The following is a 19194-nucleotide window of genomic DNA, read 5'->3' as shown; positions in this document are numbered from 1 at the left end:
CACCTTGTATCATCTGTGACCAGAGCAAACTGGATGTCCCTTCACTTGCACCTTTGGACAAAACAAATACAAAGCATTTACAGCTCCATTTCTGGGTTCTGGGTGGCAGACCTTGCTTATCGGTCAGGACACTGTTTCCCTCTGAGCCTGGACTTGGTTTCAGTGAGCACCCCACCAATGAGCTCCCCAATGAGCACCCCAGTCAGCCATGACTAGTAGTTTGGGGCTACACCCAGGTGAATGCCATGGGCCATCTTGGTTTTGCTGCAAGTGACAGCAGTGTTTGGGGGCTGTCCAGTCCAAAGGCCCTCCTTTTTGCTCTCTCGTCCATTGCTTAGAGAGGGTCAGTCAGAGGGTCTCGTCCATTGCTTAGAGAGTCAGACGGGACCTTAGTAGGGGGATTTGAGATGATTTTAGCGGGTGCCCCTATTGGATATTCCAATTGTTTTTATGAGAAAGTTACTATCTTTTCAGGTTTCTGCCGATTTAGTTGATTATATCGAGGAGAAAAAATCCTTGAGTGCTAATATTTTTAATTTTTATTCTATTTTATTTTTTTAAAAGATTTTATTTATTTCCTGAGGAAGGGAGGGAGAAAGAGAAGGAGAGAAACATCCATTGGTTGCCTCTTAAACACCCCCAACTGCGGACCTGGCCCACAACTTAAGCATGTGCCCTGACTGGGAATTGAACTGCCAACCTTTCAGTTTGCAGTACCCTGCCCAATCCACTGAGCCACACCAGTCAGGGATTATTGTATTTTTTAATTGATTTTTAGAGCGAGACAGGGAGCTCAACTTGTTGTTCCACTTATTTATGCGATTCTTGTATGTGCCTGACCAGGGATTGAACCCACAACCTTGGCATATTGAGACGTGGCTCTAACCAACTGAGCTACCTACCAGGGCAGGTGTTAATATTTTTAAACACCTTTAACACTGTCCAGTTTTTTACGCAGCTTTATTTACTTATTTATTTATTAAAGATTTTATTTATTTACTTCTAGAGAGATGGAATAAGGGAGAAAGAGAGGGAGAGAAACATCAATGTGTGAGAGATAGATTGATTGGTTGCTTCTCACAGGCCCCCAACCCAGGCATGTACCCTGACCAGGAACTGACCTGGTGCCCTTTCACAGGTGGTGCTCAGTCCACTGAGCCACACCAGCCAGGGCTTCCCAAGCTTTATTAAAGATATGATTAGCGTATAACATTGTGCAGCTTTAAGGTATGCAGTGTGTTGCTTTGCAATATGTATACATTGGGAAATGATTACCACAAGTTAACACCATTACCTCAGTTACTTTGTGTGTGTGTGGTGAGAACTTTCAAGATCTGCCTAATTTTCTTTTTTTCTGGGCCTTTCCAAGTGCACTCCAACAGTACTTTGCTTGAATTTGGTAACATTTACTTGTTTTCATTGTATTTATCTTGCTTTTACAACTTTATTGAGGTATAGTTAGAACTCATCTGCTGTGAACAAACGATTAGGTGACTTAGTGAATTTACGGAATTGTGCAGTTCCATAAGCTGCAGTCAGCTTTAGACACTTACATTGCCCCCCGAAGTTTCCTCATGCCTCTGTGGTCAGTGCCCACTCCCACTCCATCACTAATGTTCTTTCTGTCTTTGAAATTTGCCCTTTTTGGACATTAGGCACGAAGGGAATCACACAACATGTAGTCTTTTTGTGTCTGGCTTCATCCATGTTGTAGCACGTGTGTACTTCATTGTAGAGATACAGTATATTTTATCTACTCACCGGTTAATGAACTTCCGGGTTGTTTCTCCTCTTTGGCTATTAATGAATAATGCAGCTGTGAGTGTTTGTGAACAGCTGTGTGGCCCTGTTCATTTCTCTTGGGCTGATACCTAGGAGTGGAACTGCTGGGTCATAGGGTAACTCTATGTTTAACCTTCTGAGGAACTGCCAGACTTTTCCATGGTATCTGCTCCATTTTACATTTATTCCCACCAGCACTGTGTGAGGGGTCCACTGCTCCTTGTCAGCACCTGTTATTGTCTGTCTTTTCAGTTATAGCCATCCTAGTGGGTGTGAGGTGATATCTCATTGTAGTTTTGATTTGCATTTCCCTGATGGCTGATGATGTTGAGCATATTTCCGTGTGCTTAATGGCCATTTGTATAGCTAATGTGTGTGTGTGCGTGAAATGTCTGTTTTAGTCTTTTTTTCCTTCAGTTTTTAAAAATTGGATTGTCTTACTGAGTTGTAAGACTTCTGTATTCTGGATACGATGATACATTTCCTTTATCAGCTCTGTGATTTGCAGATACTTTTTCCCAGTCTGTGGCTTGTCTTTTTATTTTCATAATGGTGTCTTTTGAGGAGCAAAATTTTTAAATCTTGGGGAAGCTGAGTTTTTTTTCCTACCATGCAATGAAACCTTATTAACATTTTGAACAGGTTCAGCTGTTACTGAAACTGGTAATTTCTAAACTTAAACTGGGACAAATGGCTAGAATGTGGAATAGTGGCCATCGCTGGGCACTGTGAATGAAAAACTGAAGAATTAATAGTCACCCCGTAGATGGAGGACCAGGTGCAGGGTGGACTCTTGCTGGATGTTGTAGTCAGAAGGAGTGCAGCCATCTTCCAGCTGCAGGCCTGCAAAGATGAGGTCTGCTGATGGGGGCAGGGGCTGAGGGTGGGGAAGGATGGGGGGTGTGCCTTCCTTATCCTCGGTCTTGGCCTTCACAGTCTCCATGGTGTCACTGGGCTCCATCTCCAGGGAGATAGTCTTGCCGGTCAGGGACTTCATAGAGATTTGCATTTTGACCTGTTAGCGATTGTGAAAAATCCAGTCATACCGAGTCACTTCAGTGACAGCACATCACTGCTTAACAATGTCAGTTGCTTCTTGAAGTTCATTTTTTAAATTAAACAAAAAAATTATTTTATTTTTAGAGAGTGGAGGGGAGGAAGAAAGGGAAACATCTATGTGTGGTTGCCTCTGGAGCGCCCCCCTACCGGGAACCTGGCCCGCAACACTGGCATGTGACCTGACTTAGAATTGAATTGGCAACCGTTTGGTTCACAGGCGGGCACTCAATCCACTGAGCTATACCAGCCAGGGTGATTTTTAAATTTTTCTAATGGTTAATGTTTTGGGAGTTATACCTAAGAGATCTTTGCCCAGCCCAAGGTCACAAAGATCTCACTTTTTCCCCTCTAGAAGTTCAGTAGTTTCAGTTCATACATTTAGGTTGCTGATCCATTTGGAGTTAATTTTTTTCGTGTATGGTTGAGGTAAAGATCTATGATCATTTATTTGCATATGGGTATTCAATTGTTTCAGCATTTTTTGTTGAAAAGGCAATTCTTTTCCCATCAGATTGCCTTTGCACTTTTGTCAAAAATCAGTTGACTATAAAAGTGAGAATTTATTTTTGCACTTCTTTGCCCCATCATATAGCCACCCGGTTCCTAGCCAAGGTTCAAAGAAGATGTTAAGACACCACATTCAAGCATTGAAAGAGAAGGTTGTGTCCTCCATGCGGCGAGAGCCTGGAGTGCAGTAGGTGCACATATGGAGTGCCTTGTCGTGGGTGGCTGCTGCCACAGTTGCTCCTTCTATTGCTGTTATTACTGTTAATTGTGTCTCAGCATACCTGCTGCTCTGTCCTGGTGTTCAAGGGAGGTCATGTTGGGAAGGTAACCCCAGAGAAATGTCAGAAGGAGGGCTGATCAGCCCTGTGACCCACCAGCCCAAGGTGGGGGGGCTATGCCCCAGATCCATACCTTTTGTATGTAATCAGATATGTGCACTTTCAGAGCATCTCACCTCCTTTATCTTATTGGAGCTTTGCCGTGTCCTTGTGACACCCGATGTTTGTCCTCTTTGGCAGAAGAACTAGAAATCAGATTGAGCCCTTTGTTGCACAGCACAATAGGCATTTAATAAATGCTTGTGCGAATTTTTTATTGCAGAAAGCAACCCCCATCTCCCTAGTGTGCAAGCTGCTCAGACAGGGTGGTGTGTTATCCCATAGGGTGTCAGGTAGGGGCTGAGGACGTCTGATGTCTGGGCCTGCTGCCACGCAAAGGAGGGGCCCAAGGTGGACTTGAGACTTGTGTGTGCTTCTGTGTTGAGGGCGGTCTGGGAACGTCTGTTTGACCACGCTCCCTCCATGTTGGTGTTGGCTTACTCTTTCCAGAGCAGGGCCTTGCCAACTCTAATTTATTTGGTCCTGGAGGAAAGAACCGGGGCAGGTGTTCTAGGTGTGGGAGGATGCTCTGTGTCACCAAGGGTGTCTTTTGTCATGGGGCATTCTGGTGCCATGAGCCGTCGCTGTCCGGAGGGAGTGAACTTGTGCTCTGAGACCAGTGCAGTGGTGGCGGGGGAGGGGTTGGGAAGAGGGGCTACACTCGCAACCAATTTGCACACGGTGTGGGGGGGTTACCTCCCCACTCAAAGACTCGCACCAGCATTGCTGCCATCAGGACATTTCGCCTTTCCCAAGTGTCACCTGTGCCGTTCACATAAGAACCAGTTCTATGCCCCTGCTTGTGTCACCGTGATTTTGAGTTTGTTGTTGTAGAGCTATATAAATCAGCTGTATTCTCCAAGTTTCAGTTGTTACATTTCAGGTAAAAACAACAAAATAACAGCAACAAAAATTTCTATGTTGGCCGTAGGGAATAGGCATCTTAGAGCCTGCCTTCCTGAAGCAGTAGCAGAGGGTGGCTTGGGTTTAGAAGCCTGCTAATGGCACTTGGGCCCTGTGGCCCCCTGGGCTGAGGCTTGTCAGGTCTTGATGTTGGAGTGTTGCCTACCCTTGGGGTTTTGAGAAGACCCCAGAGCTCTGTGTGTTTGTCTCTGAGGTCCCTTATTCTATTCAGGTCCATGCGTGTGTCAGGGGACCTTTCATAGTTTCTCTGGGAATTGTTGAGAAATTGTCACTTCTGACTCAAGTAACCTTTGTGTCAGCTTCTGCCAGCTTTGTCCTTCCTGGGCTTCGTTGAACTTTCATATCAACCCTGCCATGTTTAATGCTGACAGATAACAAAACCTTTCTTGGACCTTTGAAATTGTGCTCTGCAAAGGCCCTCACAGCCTGGCAGTTGAAGAAAGCCTGAGTTGGGTTGGTCTGGCCACATGGCCCAGGGGCTTTTTATCCCATGCCACAAAAGTAGCTGCTGCCATTCCATAGTCTGCTGTGGCGCTAAGGGCCTGGCTGCCTAGGATTAAAGGGGCATGTGTGTGTGTGTGTGTGTGTGTGTGTGTTCCTTATAGTTGGGGTGGCCTTTTCCTGTTTTCACAACACACACTCCCACAAGCATGGCTGGGTGTAGTGGGAAGAGCACTGGATTCCAAGTTCGGGGCCATTAGCTTGCTCTTGGGCCCCAGTCTCACCAGGTTAACCTCTGGTTCCCCAGACCTCTTTCAGTCTCTGCAAGTGCGTGTGGGCTGGCAGAGTGGGACCTGGCTTGGAAGTTTCTTGGAGAATGTCCTGCACTTCCTGGTGGACTCTAGCAGGCAGTGACCACTGCCACTTCCTTCACCTCTCAGATGCAATGCTGTCCAAGCCAGACATATGAGTGGGACTGTGTTCCATTTGGAATTTCTTGTGCGTGTTTCCTTTGAGCATGTACAGTCATCCAGCCTCACATTTCTACGTTGTTCTGTAGAATGAAGGGTGGGTGGTATGACATACACCACTCCTGCAGCACCTGGCTCAGGGACTTAATAACTAACCATTGAATCGTTCACTTCTACCAGCTGTTCCCAGGTCTGCCCAGCTCCTTGGAGCTGGGAGGAACCAGGCTCAGCCCCAGCTTGTGACACCAGGACAGAATCCGAGGAGTGAGGCCCAGTACCTCTGCTGTTTGCAGACAAGGCAATGTTGTGGAACAGCATGGGAGAGGAGCCACTTGCTGTCTAATAAGAAGTCTGTGGGCTTGCTTTCTCACAGAGCTAGGAGGACGCAAGAGCCTTGAAGAATGGCTCTGACATTGGAACATCTGTCCACCTATGTCTTAAAGGAGGTCTAAGGCTCAATAGAAAGAACACCATTTTCCCAGGTCTTTCATCCTCTTGACTTGGGCCCTCCCCCCTTGGCCCTGGGCACCCCTGGGTCATCTCCTGAGGTGGGGAGACAGACCACCATGCTGGCTCCCTCCAGTCCACTCTGAAACCCTCTTTTCTGTTACCTGCAGCTTTCTGCTATCTAGTTCTCCTGCCCCAGGGAACTCATGGTCACTGATGTCCATGAGTGACCATACTCCCTGGGGAGCCTTCAGTGGCAAGGGAAAGAAGGACTTTTAATAAGTGCAGTGCTTTAAAAGGTAAGTGTGTATGATTCACATATATATTTAAATTCAGTGTGACACACACAGAGAAAATGTACAAATCATAAGCATACATCTTGATAAATGATCATGCAGTGAATGTGTTGAAGAAGTAGAACAGTATCAGTCCCCAAAGTCCCCTGGTGCTCTTTCACAACCCCTTCCTCCCTGGGAAATCTCCTGATCTCACTGGAGGTGGAAGTGAGTTTCACCTGTTTTAGAAGTTGATATAAACAGAAGTAGACACTTTTTCCCTCCACATTTGATGATGAGAGACCTTGGCTTACGTTTCATGGGGAAGTCGCTGGTTGTTGTGCTCCATGACCTCCCAGGTGATTCACCTATTCATGTGGAGGGGTGTTGGGCAATTCCTGGTTTGGGCTCATATGAGAAATGCTGCTTGTGGGCTCTCTAGTGACTGGCTTTGGTGCCCATGAGTCTGATTTCCTTGGGTCTTTTTTTTTCTTTTTTTTCCTGTTTGGGTCCGTATCACCCCTTTCCCACCCCGAGTTTGTTAATTGTGGTAAAATACACATAACATAGAGATTATGATCTTAACCATTTCTAAGCGCACAGCCCAGTGGTATCACCTACAGTTACACTGTTGTGCATCCCCGAGATTCGTTTTATCTTGTGAAACAAACTCTGCCCCCATTATACACTGACTCCTCATTCCCCTCTTCCCAGCCCCTGGCAACCACCACTGTCTTTTCTGACTCTGTGATTTTGACTGCTCTAAGTTAGTTGCTGGCCTCTTTGGGTCCATTTTCATACCTAGGAGTGGGCGCTGGGGCCCCCTGGTGCCCGTGTGTGGAGTCAGCAGGTTTTACATTCTGTGGAGGGACTGAACCAGAGCGCACCCCCTTGGGCTGAGCATCTGGGGTCTGTTGGCTCTACATTCTCACCAGCACTGGCCAGTATCAGGGGTGTGTTTATTTGTTGATTTGGTTTTTTAATTTTAGCCAGGGATATCTCATTGTAGTTGTAATTTAGTTTTCCCTGATGACTAAAGAGGTTCGGTTGGGTACTTTTTGTTTGTAAATTGCCATTCATCTCTCTTCCTCTTTTTGGGAGGCACCTGGTGAAGTCTTTGCCTATTTTTTTATATTGGATTGGCTCTTTCTCCCTGATTTGAAGTTCTTTCTTACGTGCTTTTTATTACCTTTTGAATTCTTTGGAAATTGGCTGTTGCTGTGGTATTTATGGAAATTAGCTTAAGCAGGAAATGGAATGCATTGGAAGGGTGGGGGGAGGTGTCCTCTGGAACCCAAGGGTGGATAATCAAGAAGTGGAAACGCCAAACCAAAGAGCCCATTACACTTTGGCCTCAGCATCATACTTCTGCTGCCCGCCTACTGGGGCCCTTGAAAACCAAGTCCTGTGGTCCCTGGGTCCAGTTCCACAGGGGGGAGGATCTGGTTATTGGCCCAGCACAGTCAGGCATGCACTGTGGCCAGCCATCTGTGTCTGGGTGCAGAGAGCCTCGGGCTCTGGTAGCTGGGGCCCCCCGCTGTGGGCGGTGGAGGCTGTTTCCAGAAAAGGGATATAAGCTGGGGAGGATCCCTTCTTGCAAAAAAGGGGCTACAACAAATTATGGGAACCCAGAGAGCCACAATCTTTGCTTAGTGTTCCTTCCTTGCTGGGGGCTGAGAGCTTTTGAAATCGTTAGCCTGCACTAAGTAGGCTTTCACACTGGGGAGAAGCTGGGAAGCAGATGCTCATCACATGTCCTTCCCCCTGTGCAGGGCTCCCTTTATCCCCAGGGCATCCCTAGCTGCCCTCCCACTTTCAGTCTGCAGCCAGGGTACCTCACTGGGACCTCGCATGTTCCAGATGGGGACACTGAGACCCAGGGAGTTATGGGTGCCCAGTCGCTGGCCTGAGTGTGGCAGACAGAGAAGTGCTGTTGTGTGCACATGTGTGACATCTGTGAGCAGGAGATTAGAGGTGGGCGTCACCCCCTTGGAGTCATCTCTTCTCTCTGTTTGGGAACAGCCTCACAGGCTGTGGGGCTGTTGGCCTCCCACCTGGCAGGGGGTATTCTTGGGAGCCTAAAGCTGCTTTCCTGAGATCTGTACTCTCCAGGACCGTGATGTTCCGATGTCGTGGTGGTCATGCCCAGCTGGGGCTTAATGGTGCAGATTTCATGGATTTCAGGAAGCTGGATTCGGAAAACATCTGTTGTGTTACAGAATGAGGAAATTTCCAGCCAGTGGAATCAATGAGCTATTCCTGGCCTTTACAGATGCCTTCGTGCCTTTCCTGCTCCTCCTCCCCTGGAGAGGGAGTGACGACTGGGGCATCTGAGCGCAATCCGCACCAGTGCCCCAGGTTTCAGGGCTGGTTGTGTCTCTTAGGAGGGGGTGATGGACTTTGTCATGGTTAATGTCATGGTTTACCTGTCAGGGATAATTGTGGTATAAAATAAAAGATATGTATTTGGTCTTCATCCATTTTTGGCACAGAGCTTCTAAAATCCTTGAAGTTCCCTAAATGATGAATGGTAAAAGTGAAATGGGTGTTTTTGATATTTATAGCCCTTTCCCATCACATCTGACTTCATGTCAATGAAATGGTTTTTGGAAAGCACCTGAGAATTGGGGCTGGTTGCCAGGGAAGCCAACTGTGTGTGAGGGCTGGAGGCCGAGATGATCACCAAGGGCCAGTGATTTAACCACTCATGCCTGTGTAATGAAGTTCCCATAAGAACCCAAAGGGGAAGGGTTTGGAGAGCTCTAGGCCGGGGAGCACACTGAGATGCCTGGAGGGCGGCATCCGGAGAGGGAGCATGGAAGTTCGCATCCCTTCCTCATAGCTCGCCCAGTGCATCTCTCGTCTGGCTGCTCCTGGGTTGTGTCCTTTTTATAATAAACTGATAATCTGGAGGTGAACTATTTTCCTGAGTTCTGTGAGCCTTTCTAGCACGTTAATGAACCTGAGGGGGAAGTCATGGGAACCTCTGATCTTCAGATGCTCGGTCAGAAGCATAGCGGACAGCCAGGGCTTGTGATTGGCATCTGAAGGAGGAGGGGCAATCGTGTGATACTTAACCTGTGGGATCTGACACTGTTGCAGCTACATAGTGGCATACTTGAGCTAAATGTGTAGGCCGCCCAGTCAGCTCTGCTGAGAATTTGACATTTACTTGGTGGTGTTGAAGAACAACTCACTGCATTTGTGTAGTCGAGAATACGGGCTCTTGGGTCAACGTGGGTTTTCAGCGAGGATGCCATTGTCACAGGTGGGCACAGGTAACTGTAAGGTTTTCTTAGACCCCGCCGAGGAAATAAACAGCCAATTAGCCATGGAAACAGGCAGATGAGCTTTATTTTGGAAGTTTGTGCTCCCCGGGTGACGTTTTCCCCTCCCGGAGAAGGGGCTAAGAAAAGACCACGCAGGAGAAGGGAAAGGCTGGGAGTTTTATATGGCTGTTTTATATGGCTGAACTTCACTCGGGAGCCAAGGATTGGGTCTTGGTGAACAAAGAAGCAACCTAGCATTCGTGGCTCTTGGTCTGATGTCAGTCACCTCTTCTGGGTCAGAGTTCAGTTGCCATATTACTTGTAGTCCAAATGGTGGCCATATTTGTAGTCCAAAATGCTAATTATAACTAAATTCCCACTTGTCCTACCCCGCCCATCCTGACGGTAACCAGGTTCTTAGTGATCGGGACAAAGAATTGAACCGAACACCCAGAGTTTATAGCAGAGAACATGGGAGCAGGCCAACTCCAAGCAGAGATTGACCTCATGGGCTGGAGGGACTCTATTCTTATAGGGCAGATCCTTCCTGGCTAGTTTTGGTGGGCTTTTACTGAGTATGTACAAGTGGTTGTATTACTTTAAAGCTACCACTCCTTCTCCTGGGGGCACCCTGTACTAGGTTCACCTTTCCCTTCGCCAGAGAATTATAGCTCTCCATGTTAGAGATTGGTGAAAAGGAAAGGAATTATTTATTCAAGTTATACAGACTTAAGAATAATGACTTAATCTCTTCATCAAAATCCCAAAGTCCCTTACACACAGTCCTTCCTTACCCCCGTTGCCCAGTATGGGGTACCGTATCTCAGGAAAGGAAATAGAAGTCCATGGCTCAGGCAGCTCCCGGTTCTTTCCAGTAATCCGTGCTCAGCTGGTAGGCCTTCCTCGGTTCCCAGCACCATCAGCTGTGTTGCTGAGATCTCCAGCTAAAGCCTCGTGGTGATTCTTTGCTAAAGTGGCATGGTGATTCTTCTCATGGCTGCGGAGGGGGGTCCCCCCCAACTCTGGCCAAAGCCATGTGGTTCTCCTCACTGCCACAGCCACATGGTCCTCCTCCTTACATGGCTGCAGGAGTCTCCACTCAGCCAAAACCGCATGGTTTTCTCTCCAGTGGTCACCAAGTCTGGGTTTAAATATCCTTCCAGCTTTACTGGGCTGCCATCATGAGTCTGGGCAGGGGTGGCCCCATGTCGTGGAGCCAGTCATCTCCAAGTTCTCACGCAGGTGCTGTAACTAGGGGGAGTTGCCTCCCAGTTACATCTTGGGGGGAAGTTCCTTCCATCCCCCTGGTTCAGAGCGTGGCCACAGCTATTTAACATATCTATGGAACCAGTTAAAGGTTATAGATATGTTAAATGACCACACCAGAGATTAGCTACAAAGGTTAGTTGCTATGCAAAACAACTCTGAATGGCCCTGCTTCATGTATCCCTTCCCCCAACTCACACCTGTGGTGGAGGGTGAGGACATCTTATATATCTTTCTAATATTTCCTGGACATCTTGAGTTCTGAACCCCATTACCAATCCTTCTTTTAGGGACCCTCTGGCTGCACCCTCCTACACCACCTCTCACTGGTGTGTGGCTTGAGCTAGTTGCTATACCCCTCTGCCTGTTTTCTTGACTGTCAAAGGTAATAACAGTATGATCCACCTTCTTTTTTAAGATTTAATTTATTTTTAGGGAGGGACGAGGAGAGGGAGGGAGAGAAGCATTGAGGTGTGAGAGAAACACCGATCAGTTGCCTCTCACATGCCCCCAGCCAGGGACTTGGTTTACAATCCAGGCATGTGCTTTGACTGGGAATCACACTGATGACCTTTTCACTAGGTGACGCTCAACCCACTGCCACACCAGTCAGGGCTGATTCACCTTTTATTTGTCGAGTTTTTATTGAGCTCCTGCTGTATGCAGGCTGTGGTGATGGCCACTGGGGATGTGAAGCAGTGAACAAATGTATGATCCCTGGTCTTGGGAGGGGGAGGACAGAGTGTGAACCAAGCAACAAATAAGGAAAAACAGCATATGCTGGCAAATTGCAGATGGCCTATAAGGAGATTATGGGAGGCCTCAGCTTGGTGTTGAAAGGTGGGAACAGCCTGCTGGGCCAGAGGGACCGAGGTGGGCAGTGCGGAGCAGAATTATTAGTTTGCAGAGTCATGAGTGGGGGGCCTGGCCCTTAGGTTGAGACGTGGTCATGTTTGCTGTTGGGAATTGCTTTAGTGTCAGGCCTCAGTATCAGGAGCATGAGGCAGGAGGCTGAGTTACCTAGAACCTTGATGGGAAGGTCACCAAGTCAGGCACTTGGAGTCCATGTTCCCTAAGCAGGTGGCCCTCAGGAATCATGAGGACATAGGCATCCCCGAGACACACAACCAGGCTGCACAGCTCGGGGTGAGATGAGGGTCCCTTTCATCAGAGCTACATCCTCAAGACGTAATCACCCTCAAGGCTCCACCTCCAAAGACCATCACTTCGAGTGTTAGGTTTCACCATGTGAGTTGGGGGTGGGGCGCAGAAACATTCATTCTGTAGCAGGGTCCAAACTCTGGTTTCTTGATGAAGTATTTTAAAAAAATATCTATGTAGCAAAGAAGGATTCGGGCAGTGCAGATGTTTTTGGAGGAAATGTGGAAGTCCCACTTTATTCTTCCCAGCCCTCTGCCCACCCCCTTGGAGGTTCCTGCGGGCAGTGTGGTGTGGGTCCTTCACCACCCCTTCATCTAGTGGAATCCATCTGTGCTCTGCCTGCGGACCTGTGCTTGGCCTTTTCACTTTGATTCCCTGGAGATCTTTGCACATCTTAGTGCCTCCCTCAGCAGGGTCAGTTCATTTAGGTAATTTAAATGTCTTCATTTTTCTGTGGTGAGTGAAAAGAGCACATGTGTACTACACACATGTGTACTACACACACATTTGCAATGGGACGGACAAACAAAGGGAAACCCAGAAGTCTTCTTGGCTTACTCTGTGGCCTGAAGGGACAGCATGTGCCCACCTCCGCCAGACATTACTGAGGCAGCCACTAGCTGGTGGCCTTGTGGCTTTGATTTTCCTTATTTTATTTTTAGACAGAAGGGAAGGGAGAGAGAAAGAGAGGGGGAGAAACATCAGTGTGTGGTTGCCTCTTGCTTGTTCCCTACTGGGGACCTGGCCTACAACCCAGGCATGTGCCCTGACTGGGAATCGAACCTGCGACCCTGTGGTTCACGGGCCGGCGCTCAAACCACTGAGCCACACCAGCCAAGGTGTGGCTTTGATTTTTGTCATCTCTAGAAGGCGATAAAACGTGTGTTCTCCTGCACCTGATGTCTAAAGGCAAATGGGGCACATGTATGGGAATGCTGGTAGCCTTCTGGGAAGGCGCTCAGTCTGTTTTGGTGGGTGTTTACCTCTTGTCCTCCGGGTCACCTGGACACCAGTAAGTAGGGCAGAGTCAGAATCCCTTGGGCAGAGAGGAGGTGAACCATCTGAGCTCCCGTGCCCCTTAACTGGTGACAAGAAGCAGGGGACAAGGGCATGAATTTGTTTTAGCTGTCATGTTTGAGGATGGCTGTGTTGAGGCTCTGAGGCTGTGGCATCCTGGAGAGTGCCTCATTGCTGGGCTGAAATCATGGCCTCTGGCAGGCCCTGCAAGTGTGGCCACAGAAGGATTTTCTGGTCCCGGGAAGCCTTTTCATGCAGATCATTGTGTGTGAACAGCCACCCTTTGTGACCAGAGATGACACCACACAGCAATTGATTGCCATCGCTGTCCTGGTGCTGCGGGAGGGGAGGTGCCCCGTGTGGGGCTGAGACCCACGATGAGCTTGGAGTCAGCAGGTTTGAGCCCAGCTCCACCATCACCATCCTGGTGACCTCTGAGCCTAATTTCCCCCACAGAAAGTGGGGGCAGGATCTGCCCCACCTTGATGAGTTCCGTGGGAAAATTGGGCTGGGGCATTGCCTTGGCATGGAGGAAGAGCCTGTGGTGTGGTGGTGGCTTCTGTTCTCATTTTCACCTTCGTGTCTTCCTTCTGTTTCTCTCCTCAGTCGCCTCTTCTTTTTTCCCTTTCTCCCTCTTCATAGCTCTGCCTGCTCTTGTTGGTCCCAAACTGCACACACACAGACACACTGTGCATACAACACACGCACACAAACATTCGCCCATAAGCACAACACAAGTACACCTGTATGCCCACACATGCACACTGTGCACAGTACACATGCACACACACATACGCATGCACACACGCACACTTAGGGGCTGTTACCAGTTCCATTTGATGCATACAGTCCTCCTAAAGTTCCTTTTTAAAAAATGTGAGCAATTCAAAAACAGGAAAGGATAGAGAGTGACATGGTGAACACCCTCCATTCAGGAGTCACCGTTAACATTCCCCATGTTGTTGTCTCTTTCTTTCATGTTTCTCCTGCTGCTCCTTGGACCTGGCGCTTCCTTACCGTGTCTGGCTTATGCTCCCCTGTGCATAGGTATTCCATGTCTGAGCTCTGGGGATGCTTTATGAGGTGTTTTCAAAACTCCTCTGTGTGAGTCCTGTTTGCTTTGTGGTCCCATCGTGTCATTGCCACAGTGACTTATCTCGTCACTGTTTGTCCATTTCCTTGTTGAGGAATGTGTAGAGTGGTTGCAACTTTTTTTTTTTTTTCAATCATTGTTCAAGTACAGTTTTCTCCCCCCTACTCCCGTTCCAGCCCCTCTACCCAACCCTCCCCCCTTCCCCCCATTGCCCCCCACCCCTAGTTTTTGTCCATGTGTCCTCCAAATTTGTTCCTGTAATCCCTACCCATTCCCCCCTGTAAGCAACTTTTTTCTTAAATATATTTTATTGATTATGCTATTACAGTTGTCCCATTTCCCCCCTTCTCTCCCCTCCACCCTGTACCCCCCTCCCACCCACATTTCCCCCTTTAGTTCATGTCCATGTGTCATACTTATGAGTTCTTTAGTTTCTACATTTCCTGTACTATTCTTGCCCTCCCCCTATCTATTTTCAACCTACATTCTATGCTACTTATTCTCTATACTTTTTCCCCCTCTCTCCTCCTCCCACCCCCCTGCTGCTCAGCCTCCATGTGCCCTCCATTTCTGTGGTTCTGTTCCTGTTCTAATTGTTTACTTAGTTTCTTTTGGTTTTGCTTTAGGTGTGGTTGTTGATATTTGTGAGTTTGCTGTCCTTTTACTATACATGTCTTTTCTTTATCTTCTTTTCTTAGATAAGTCCCTTTAGCATTTCATAAAATAAGGGCTTGGTGATGATGAACTCCTTTAACTTGACCTTATCTTAGAAGCACTTTATCTGCCCTTCCATTCTAAATGAGAGTTTTGCTGGATAGAGCAATCTGGGATGTAGGTCCTTGTCTTTCATGACTTGGAATATTTCTTTCCAGCCCCTTCTTGCCTGTAGGGTCTCTTTGGAGAAATCAGCTGACAGTCTGATGGGAACTCCTTTGTAGGTTACTGTCCCCTTACTTCTTGCTGCTTCTAGGATTCTCTCCTTCGTTTTTACCTTGGCTAATGTAATTATGATGTGCCTTGGTGTGTTTCTTCTTGGGTCCAACTTCTTTGGGGCTCTCTGAGCTTCTTGGATTTCTTGGAAGACTGTTGCCTTTGCCAGATTGGGGAAGTTCTCCTTTATTATTTGTTCAAATACGTGCTCAATCTGTTGCTTTTCCCCTTCCGGTTCTGGTACCCCTATAATTCGGATATTGGAACGTTTAAAGGTGTCTTGGATGCTCTTAATCTTTTCCTCAATTTTTTGAATTCTTATTTCATCCTGCTTTCCTGCTTGGTTTATTCTGTCTTCCTTCTGGTCCACTGTATTGTTTTGAGACTCATATTCCTTCCTTTCACTATTGGCTCTCCTCCGCGTGTCTTCCTGCATCTGTTTTATGGTAATCTGCATTCTTTCATCTAAATTTTGTCCAAAATCAACCAGTTCCGTGAGCTTTCTGATCACCAGTGTTTTGAACTGCGCATCTGATAGATTGGCTAATTCTTGGTCGCTCAAAAGGATGAGTCCTGGGGGACTGATCTGCTCTGTTGAAAACATGTTTTTTTTTTCCCCCCCTGTCTCTCCTTTTTTTTTTTCCCCGGTCTGGTTGCTCTTGTTATGGTGGGGGGCGGAGCCTTAGGTGCTCACCTGGGCTGGGCACCCCAGTCGCTAGATTGTGACATTATATGTGGGGGCGGGGCGGGAGCGGGGCGGGAGAAAACAATGGCGGTAGTTCTGTTCCCCTGGACTCAGACCCTTGTCTGGGCTTCTGGGCCGGGAGTTCTGCCCTGGTTCACAATCGCTACCCCTCTGGGTCTGCCAGCCGCAGCTTGCGTACTCAGGGGTCACCTCTGCCTTCTTGCGCGCCGGATGGCTTTTGCGCCGATTTCGCGCCAGACCTTCCCCCAACCTCCGCGCCGCCGACTTGAGCCAGCCCCGCGCCTGCCGGGCTCGTCTTCTCCTACCAGTCCGTATGAACGCGTCTACTTCAACTTCTTGGCTGCCCGACTTCCATTCAGATAAATCCTCTGCCGGATCTGGGTGTTATTCTGATAGTAAATTATTGTTGTAAATGATTGGTTTTCTAATCTTGGTTGTACGAGGAGGTACGGTGCGTCCACCTATTCCTCCATCTTGCCGGAAGTCGGTTGCAACTTTTTATGCTTGAAAGTCTTTTATCGATCACCATATTGTATGTCTCTGCAACCAAAATGTGTACATAAATTGAAATGAGAATTTTTCTCTGGTTTTGAGTGGGTATTACAAATATTCAATTGACGAAAACAACACAAATATTACAATTTTTATAAATAACAAACATAAATGCTAGAAAGCATTGGACAGGCATCTCCTAAATTGATGGGTTACGTCCCTGCACCCCTCCCACTCGCCACCAGTGAGTTCATGTGGTCACAGTTGAACATAACCTGTTGCTGGAATGAGACAGGTTAGTGTCGGTTCCAGTTCTGTTTTTCATTTCAGGTTGAAGAACTGTGTTCACATAAATCAGTAGATGGGAATGAACATGGGTGTGATAGAGCAGTAGCTTCAAATTTGCCAACAAATATGAAAATCACATACAGATCTAATACCCCCAAAGTTGTTGATTATTTACAAGGTGACAACTTGATCATGTCCCTCCAGTTCCTAGTAACAGCTTTACTGAGCTAAAGTTCACACACTATTAAAGTCACCCTTTTAAAATACATAGTTCAGTGGTTTTTCCAGAACATGGTCTGTTTTATGATATTACAGCCACTGTTGTTACACACATCCTGGTCCCTTGTCTTCAGTCTTCTAAAAATAACTTTCCTGTTTTAAAGTAATACCAGTTAGTTGTAAAAATGTATAAAATAGAGCTAAAGTAAAAAAAAAGTAATACTCGTCCATTGCCTGTTAATCTAGAGGTTTTATTTTGCAGCTTTTACACCTCTGAAGTTATTAAAACTTAAAGCCACACCAAGCCCTGGCTAGTGTGGCTCAGTGGATTGAGTGCTGGCCTGCAAACCAAAGGGTTGTCGGTTCGATTCCTACTTGGGGCACATGCCTGGGGTGGGGGGCATGTGAGAGGCAACCACACATTGATGTTTCCCTCCCACTCATTCTCCTTTCCTTCCCCTCTAAAAATAAATAAAGTCTTGAAAAATTTTGTTAAAAAATAAGCTGCACCAAGATGCGGGGGCCTCCTGTGAAAAGTATTCTGGAAGAGAATAAAGCAGAGAAGGGGAATGGGGGAGGTTGGTCAGCAAGCAAGATGAAGGAGTGGAAGTTGTACATTTGAAATGGAATGATCAGAAAGGCCTTGCTGGGAAGGAAAGGTGAGGGAAAGGGTCAAGGCAGAGAACTTTTGGGGAAGAGCTACATAAGCAGATGAAGCAGCAAGTGCAAAGGCCCTGGGGTATGAATGGGGTTGGCAGGTCTGCGTTGTATAGGGCCTTGCAGTCCCTGAGGAGGAGTTTAGAAGTTACTGTAGTGTGGTCAGGAGGTCATCAGAAGTTTCTGAGTGGTGGAGTGTGGGAATAGACTTTGGGGTTAGGTGAGAGTGGGGAGACTGGTGGGGTGGATTACAGTAATTGAGGCGCAGGATATGTTGGTGGCTTCTATGGCTGGTGGCCATAGAAACATGTTAGGATCAGGAGCCCGAGAGGAAAAAGGAGTAATTTTCCTTGTGTTAGTTATTTCTTACTGAGTAACAAATAGGAAATTTAGCTGTTTATAACAATAAATGCTATTATCTCACAGTTTCTGTGGGTCTGGAGTTTGGGAGTGACTTAGCTGGTAGTTTTGGCTCAGGGTCTCCCATGAGGCTGCAGTCAAGCTGTGTGCCGGGCTGCAGGATCTGCTTTTCTCATGCGGCTGCAAGTTGTTGCTGGCTGGTGGCTGGAGGTGTTGGTTCCTTGCCAAATGGACCGCTCCGTAGGGCAAGTTGAGTGTCCTTACAACGTGGAGACTGGCTTCTTCTAGAGCCTGGGGAGCCCCACTTCACCTTTTCCACAGTATCCTGCTGGGTACACAGGTCAGCCCTGTTCAGTGTAGGAAGAATCTACAGAGGAGGGGAGAACCATGGGGGCCTTTTGGGAGGAGGTCTGCCTCATCCTTTTTTTGCCTATGGAGGGGAAACTCTGGGAACTAGTGGGACATAACATGGTTGGACCTTGAATGTCCCATGATATGACGTGGGGATGAGGTTGGAGCAGGAGCCTCAAGGCCAGGGACGTGTCTCCCACCTGGAAGGCCTTGCAGGGACAGTCTGGCTTCTGTACTAGATTCTGCCTTTTCCTGAGCCTTCTCTTCAGATGAGTTCCAGCTTCAGGACTCTCAGGGTGGGGTGCGGCAGGAGTCAGATATGAATGAAATAATAACTCAGACTCGGAGCTTGGATTTGGGCTGGGGGGAGCTGACTTAGTCTCGGGTCAGGGAATGTGTATTAGTCTGCTAGTCTTATCATAAGCACCACAAACTGGGTGGCTTAAAACAACAGACTTTATTCCGATAGTTATAGATGCCGGAAGTCCAAAACCAAGGTGTTAACAGGGTCAGTTCCTTCTGAAGGCTCTAAGGAGGATCCTTCCTTGCGTCTCCCAGATTCTGATGGCTCTGGGCATTCCTTGGCTTGTAACCACATCACTGCAATCTCTGCCTCCATCTTCACACTTCCTCCTCCTCTCTCTGTGTGCCTCTGTCCAAATCTCCCACTTTCTCTTATGAAGACTGGTAACCAGATTTAGGGTGCACCCCACCGTAATCTGACCTTCTCTTGTTTACATTTGTAAAGACGCCTGTTTTTGAATAAGGTCACATGCACGTTTACCGGGGGTTAGGACTGGAACATATCCTTGTGGGAAACAACTCAACCTGCTAGAGAAGAAAGTGATGTTGGAGTTGAGTGCTAGATGAGTGAGCAGCTGGGAGAGGTGCTGGAGAGGGGAGGGTGTTGGGGTGGGTGGGTGCAGAGGTGGGAAGGGCTGAGGCCTGTAGTGCAAGTGGGAGGCGTGCCCATGATGGCTTCTCTCCGGGCACTTTTCTCAGGTTTGAACCTCTTCGGCTATCGGCTGCTCCCACTGGATTGTGGTAAACCTTAATCTACAGCTGTGTTTTTTGTTTGTTTTGTTTTGTTTTATTTTTTAACC

General features: G+C 47.6%; 1 protein-coding gene and 1 long non-coding RNA gene across 5 annotated transcripts in view; both read left to right on the top strand.

The window, feature by feature from the left end:
• MGRN1 (mahogunin ring finger 1) overlaps positions 1-19194 on the top strand; it is a 50952-nt gene that overhangs the window by 2187 nt on the left and 29571 nt on the right. The window lies entirely within an intron of this gene.
• LOC118499584 lies at positions 13715-16764 on the top strand. Its single transcript, XR_004902080.1, has 2 exons — positions 13715-14193; positions 16209-16764. It is a non-coding gene; the product is annotated as an uncharacterized LOC118499584 (long non-coding RNA).

The sequence above is a fragment of the Phyllostomus discolor genome, chromosome 3 (assembly GCF_004126475.2).
Source record: "Phyllostomus discolor isolate MPI-MPIP mPhyDis1 chromosome 3, mPhyDis1.pri.v3, whole genome shotgun sequence".
Lineage (NCBI taxonomy): Eukaryota > Metazoa > Chordata > Mammalia > Chiroptera > Phyllostomidae > Phyllostomus > Phyllostomus discolor.
The sequence above is the reverse complement of the archived record's forward strand: the minus strand, read 5'-3'. Positions and strand labels throughout refer to the sequence as shown.